Here is a 7,010-nt window from a genome sequence, read left to right as displayed (position 1 = left end):
AGAGGTGCTCCCTTTACTCCCTAGCCGAACAATCGGGAACGTAGGGGTAAACACAGGAGCGAGGCAACCCAGCTTGCAAATCGCTTAAGTCAATGTGGTGCATATTGTGGCGTAATACACGAACAAGGAACAAAGTCGTACAAGTATAATCATATGCAACAGGAAAAGCTTCATAAAGGAAGCCCCCAAGTAAACGGGGTATTTGAATTTATGCGTCACAAACAAAGTTTAGACAAGGAAATTTTTTAGAAGCAACTTTTTTCCAAAAAAGTATAATGCTTGGTCGAACCGAACGCAAGTTAGAAATTAAAGCTTTGAGCATGAAAGCGACTTAGCTGGTTAATGTGTTCGGTATTGATGACGCGGTCCGAGCTTGATGCAGGGCAAGGTTCCATCCCTCAAGCCGGTCCCGAGGTGGCGGAGCGGAGAGCTTGACACGCCGAAGTGGTGACATAGCACGATCAATGCAAACCGGCAGAGTGACGCCGAAGTCCCCGGATCATTTTCTTGTGCAAAAAAAATAGTGCAAACCGGAGATAATAGTAATAATGATAATTAAAAAAAATTGTTGCATAATAAACAATTTATGCAAAGTGAGTAATAAAAGAAATATGGCCTGGCGCCGAAGTCAAGTCGATGCAGGGCGTCGGCGTGATGCTGTAAAGGCGTGGCAAAGCCTGAATTCGCCGGTCGGTCCGAGCTCCGAGTGCGGCGTTCGCCGGACTATGTACGGAAACTGACCGAACCACCATGCGACTGTCGTTAATGCAGCCACCATTTGATAGACCTGTGTACATATGACGGACAAACCAGAGTAATAATTCCTTGGGAAAAATGAACCCAAACAAGCAAAAAATACTAGGATTAATAGCACCTGGTTTATTTATTGTAGCAATCCGAAGGAAGGTGATTCCTAAAACTAGGACCCGCTCCGCACACCCATTGCCTGATGGGCGATAAAACGACGGCATGGCAATGCTAGTAAAGGTTGACTCGCCGAGGCAAAGCCCTCGGCCCAGCTAACATGACAGAGCTGGTCGGCTAATGACGCCGAAGTGTCCAGAGTAGGTTGATGAAGAGATGGCGAAGCCCCTGGTCCAGCCGAGATGTCGAAGCCTCGATGTCAGCCGATGAGTCGAAGTAGGTCGGCGTGATGGACACCAGCTTGAAGAAGCAATAGTGCGGCCCTGTCGATGCAGGTCGTGACGTGGTCGATGCCGGCTTGATGAAGCGACCGTGCGGCGATGCCGGTATGCCCGCTCCGTGTAATCCGTGGGGCGGCGATGTTGGTGATGATTTATCCTTCGCGATGCCGGGCTCTTGTTCGGCTTGCCGAGATGATGATCCGAAGAAGTTGAGCTCGGCTCAACAAAGTGACGCCGTGTCTAGCGCAGGTCGGCAGCCATGGAGTAATATTGCCGGACTGGTTTGACACCAGCATGATGTTGAAGATCATGTTCAAAAGATCTTACAGTTAGTGGGATGTGTTCGGGAACAAAACACAATACCCCATACAAAACTTCCTTCAAAAGGGATGTCCGAAATCCTGTTCATAAAAAAGATGAACTCGGGTCGGATTCGTTTTCGCGCAGAAAACAGATCCGAAAAGCGATGCACCAATTGGAAGGTTCCCGGAGTTTGGACGGTCGAATCGTGCCGAAATTTTGAGAGGTGGTAGATATAGGAATTCCGCAGCCGATCAACGGTTGGATCTTCCAAAGGACGTCTGAGCTAGAAGCTGGACACCACGCCCTAAACTCATCCAAATTCCCGTCCAGATTTGACAAGGCTCCGGTATATCGTGGATTGCCAGAGATTCCTCCATCGGAACTCGACGAAATTTTCCAGGGTTGTTGTAGACTCAATTCCGCACAATTCCATCAAAGCGATCGTCAAAGCGATACTCGAGGAGGTGGTGGTGGCAGATATGAGTTCGCTGTCCAGAAAAACAGCACGGTCGCTTGAGGGCAATGTTGACGTTGAGCCCCCGAGCTCCATAGATGATTCCTCCATGATCTTGATAGAGATCGGAGTTGATGTTTGATGAAGTCCCTCGTCCGGACATGGTGATCCGAACACGAGGCGCAATTCTTGGTCGAACCAAGGTGACCAGTCGAGCTGGTGACGAAGATGCCGAAGTCGCAGCTGATCTGCAGGCGAGCCATCGATCCTTTTGTCGATCACACAGCGGAACTCTCAACGAAAGCACCAATGTCGATGTCAAAACCGGCGGATCTCGGGTAGGGGGTCCCGAACTGTGCGTCTAGGACGGATGGTAACAGGAGGCAGGGAACACGATGTTTTACCTAGGTTCGGGCCCTCTTGATGGAGGTAAAACCCTACATCCTGCTTGATTAATATTGATGATATGGGTAGTACAAGAGTAGATCTACCACGAGATCAAGGAGGCTAAACCCTAGAAGCTAGCCTATGGTATGATTGTTGTATATATTGTATATCTATCGACTAGCCTGGCCTCGCTTTATATAATGCACTGGAGGCCTAGGATAGCAAGAGTCCTAGCCGAATACACTGGTGGGGAGAAGTCCTTGTCTTGATCGCCAAGTCTTGTGGAATCTTCCTTGTATGCGGTAGCCGTCCGAACTGGCCCATGAGTATACGGCCACGGGGGTCCTCGACCCAATCTAATAGATCGGGAGACGACGTGGTGAGTACCCCCTAGTCCAGGACACCGTCAGTCGCCTCACCAGCTATTGCTTTTACAACTATTGCTATCACATAGCGATAAAGTAAAGCAATTACATAGCACTTGCATCTTATGCAAATAAAGAGACAACCATAAGGCTCCTGCCAATAGCCGATAACTTTAGCAAAACATGATCATCTCATACAACAATTTATATTTCATCATGCCTTGACCATATCACATCACAACATGCCCTGCAAAAACAAGTTAGACGTCCTCTACTTTGTTGTTGCAAGTTTTATGTGGCTGCTACGGGCTGAGCAAGAACCGTTCTTACCTACGCATCAAAACCACAACGATAGTTCGTCAAGTTAGTGTTGTTTTAACCTTCACAAGGACCGGGCGTAGCCACACTTAGTTCAACTAAAGTTGGAGAAACTGACACCCGCCAGCCACCTGTGTGCAAAGCACGTCGATAGAACCAGTCTCGCATAAGCGTATGCGTAATCTCGGTCCGGGCCGCTTCATCCAACAATACCGCCGAACCAAAGTATGACATGCTGGTAAGTAGTATGACTTGTTTCACCCACAACTCACTTGTGTTCTACTCGTGCATATAACATCTAAGCATAAACCTGGCTCGGATGCCACCGTTGGGGAACATAGTAATTTCAAAAAAATTCCTACGCACACACAGGATCATGGTGATGCATAGCAACGAGAGGGAGAGTGTGTCCACGTACGCTCATAGAACGAAAGCGGAAGCGTTAGCACAACGCGGTTGATGTAGTCGTAGGTCTTCACGATCCGACCGATCCAAGTAGCGAACGCACGGCACCTCCGAGTTCAGCACACGTTCAGCTCGATGACGTCCCACGAACTCTGATCCAGCAGAGCTTCACGGGAGAGTTTCGTCAGCACGACGGCGTGATGACGGTGATGATGATGCTACCGACGCAGGGCTTCGCCTAAGCACCGCTGCGATATCGAGGTGGATTATGGTGGAGGGGGGCACCGCACACGGCTGAGAGAGATCAACAGATCAACTTGTGTGTTCTAGGGTGCCCCCTGCCCCCGTATATAAAGGAGAAAGGGGAGGGGGCCGGCGGCCTCATAGGATGCGCCCCAAGGGGGAATCCTACTCCTACTAGGAGTAGGTTCCCCCTTTCCTAGTCCAACTAGGAAGGGAAGGAAAGAGGATTAGGGGAGAAGGAAAGAGGGGGCCGGCCCCCAAAGCCCTAAACCAATTTGTTTGGGCCTAGGGGGTGCACCCCACACTTCCTTGCTGCCCTCTCTTTCCACTAAGGCCCATGAAGGTCCATTGATGATAGAGGCGAGGGTGTCCCGATCTTTCGATGAGATGATAACTATCGATTTGGTGGAGACGACTTTGACGATCCGACTACAAACGTGCACGACGTTGCGCCTTAGCAATCGCTAAATCAACTCCGAGAGGTTATTGACCACGCTGGAGCACGATCAACCTAACCACGAAGGTCTATTCCTGCAAGCAATCGAAGAACGAGCAAAATATGATAAAGCAATCTGAATATTGCAAATATATATGAAGTATTGATAATGGTGGGGATCCGTAAGCGGTCTTGGTCTGGTCGTTGGACACAAACGAAGTACACGAAGTTGCACTGGCTAACTTTTAACTAAACAAATCCCCAGGAAAAAGCTACTAGATGGATCTACTTATATAGGAGCAAGGGGTGGCGGCCAAGGAGGTGGGAGGACGTCCCAAGGCAGCCTAAAACTAACCCTAGGTCATACAAGGCTCATGGGCCCAAGTGGAGGTGATGCAACACCTTTGGGCTTGTAGTTTGACTCGGATTCTGCTGCAACGTCAGATTGTTTCATCCGTAACTCAATGCTCCGGACGAATTTGAAGGTGAAACCAATTGGGTTGGAAAGAGCACGAAATCTAGTTTCCAACGAAAAAAGAATCACCCAATTCGGAGTCCTTATGAAAAAGTTGTTCGCGCTTTGAGTCAGGTATGTCTGTGCAGTCCGAATCTGAATCCAGAACGTGAGAGACTTGGACTCTATCTTCTCTTGGCCCAAAAGTGACGTGAGAGGACTTTTTGAACACAACCTAAACTTCTCATTTTCCCTTATCTTCATATGTGGATTATACAAATGTCCCATACACCTGCAATTAGACAAAACACAAAAGTGTGTGAAGTATTTTTGTTCTGGATAACATAAATAGATTATTGAATAGCTTGCATTAGAAATCACCTGACAAATATGCATGTATGCAATGTTTTTGGTCGTATCCAAGGTAGTCATGTCCTCATCATCCTCCCCTTTTTGAAATCAAAGCCGTCCTCGGCGTTGCTTAATCTGAAATGTGGCTAACAAAAGAGACAAGGTGTACATGTTGTATATGTATATGTCATCCAGTTTAACTTCCCTTGATTTTTGCACGTATGACACATGTATACATGAGTAACTTTCATAGTTCATAAAAACTAAAGCCAAAAAATTATCACAAGAAGTAGAAGGCATGAAAATATTAGAACTCAGTTTGCACATATAAGTGAAGCTCTTATTCATTTCAAAAGATTCGCAATGTTCATCCTTAAACCATCCCAACTTTGGTGAATAAACCTTACTTGCATCAAATTTACATGCTACAACATGCTTAAATAAGCAAACATGCAATAAGTCATTGGACATAGAATCACCACCAAGATTGGAGGCCATATCAAAATGATTAAACATTAGTTCTTTTGCATCAACAGTTAATTCAATGGGTGCACTCAAAAATGTTGATATTTCAGTTGTTTGATCACATGACGCATTCATGACAGTAACAAGATTCTCTAAAATAGGTGGTGTGCTCAAATCAACAGGTAACTCAATACATGACGCATTCAAGTTAACTAGGCATGCATCATTCTCATGTGAAGTTATATCATCAATACCTTTACTGTTACCTTGTGGCAAAGATGTAGCTGATGTATGTACGGACGTTGACAATGTACCATACCCTTGAGATGATGCCGTGCTCATAATCCGAGGTGCAATCATGGAGGAACCTACCGGCGGTGGTGAGCATGAACTGGAATAGTAGTTGTTGTAGTCACCTAATGCATCCTCCTATATCTGTCTCTCAAAGGTACAAGCACGGACATACATACCAGTAATGCAACGAGGAATATACTGAAATCTTGCCTGAATATCATGGTTCAAACCACCAAAAAATCTATCATTGTATCATTCTCAGATTCTTCTATGTCACAATGATGCATATAAGATTTGAACTCTTGGTAGTAAGCATGAACAGTGTTGTTGCCTTGTTTAAATTGTTCAAATTTGCGAAGTAATTCACGATGATAATAAGGAGGAAAAAATTGTTGTCTCATTACAGCTTTCAAAACTTTCCAAGTTGTGGGTTGGTTATCAATGTTTTTCTTACAATGTACACTCCACCAAACAGAAGCAAAACCAGTAAATGCTCTAATGGTAGCTCGTACTCTCTCAAGTTCAGAAAAATCATGGTGACTAAAAACTTGTTCTACTTCAAGCTCCCAAGCTAGATAAATAGCAGGATTAAATCTACTCTCAAATGATGGTAAAGAGATAACCTGACCATATGCTTGTGTGTGTTGTCCCAACTCTCGTGATGGTGAAGATGTGTCCGTCATCCAAGAACTTCTATCTCTGGAACCTGTCATGATTAGTAGAAACAAGAACCAAAATTCGAGAATAATGTTCCTATGAACTACTAGGATGTGGTTGTAAAGTGCTCACAGTAAAGCAAATATCAATATCTTACAAGTTCTTACCATGCGGCAGGTGGTGACAGGCAACCAGCGGTGTCAAATAACTCCGAAGATTGTGTAAAACGATTGCCAGGGGAACGTACGTATACACGGTGTAGAAATATGTGGAGCTGGGTTGGCTATATATGGTAGCAAAAGATTAGCAATAATCAATTCAGAGATGCAATGTTGAATAAACGCTCAACGACGGTACTGTGCTGGTCCTAGGCTAGACCAAACTAGAGACGCGAGCCTAGAACACTAATGAGGTCACGTCGTAGCACAACTAGCACCAATAAAGGATATGAAGTAGCTCTGGACAGCAAGATATAAGTGAAGATCACAATAGCAGTAGACCTATTTAGAAGCTGATGTTGAGGTGCCAAATACTGAACTAGCTTCTGCAACTATTTAGATGCGGCTCATTGCTAGCTTTCATTTGAGTACTCGCGGAGCCAAAATAGACTTCATATGAGGAAGTTATGCCTGTTTTACTGAACAGTGCACAAAACAGATTCCAATCCGAATTCAACTACGAGATTGAGTCTAAATAGATCCGAATTTTGTTTTTTTTTCTCCTCTCTTTTTTT

This window comes from Triticum dicoccoides, chromosome 7A (assembly GCF_002162155.2).
Source record: "Triticum dicoccoides isolate Atlit2015 ecotype Zavitan chromosome 7A, WEW_v2.0, whole genome shotgun sequence".
In the NCBI taxonomy this organism is placed as follows: Eukaryota; Viridiplantae; Streptophyta; class Magnoliopsida; order Poales; family Poaceae; genus Triticum; species Triticum dicoccoides.
The sequence above is the reverse complement of the archived record's forward strand: the minus strand, read 5'-3'. Positions refer to the sequence as shown.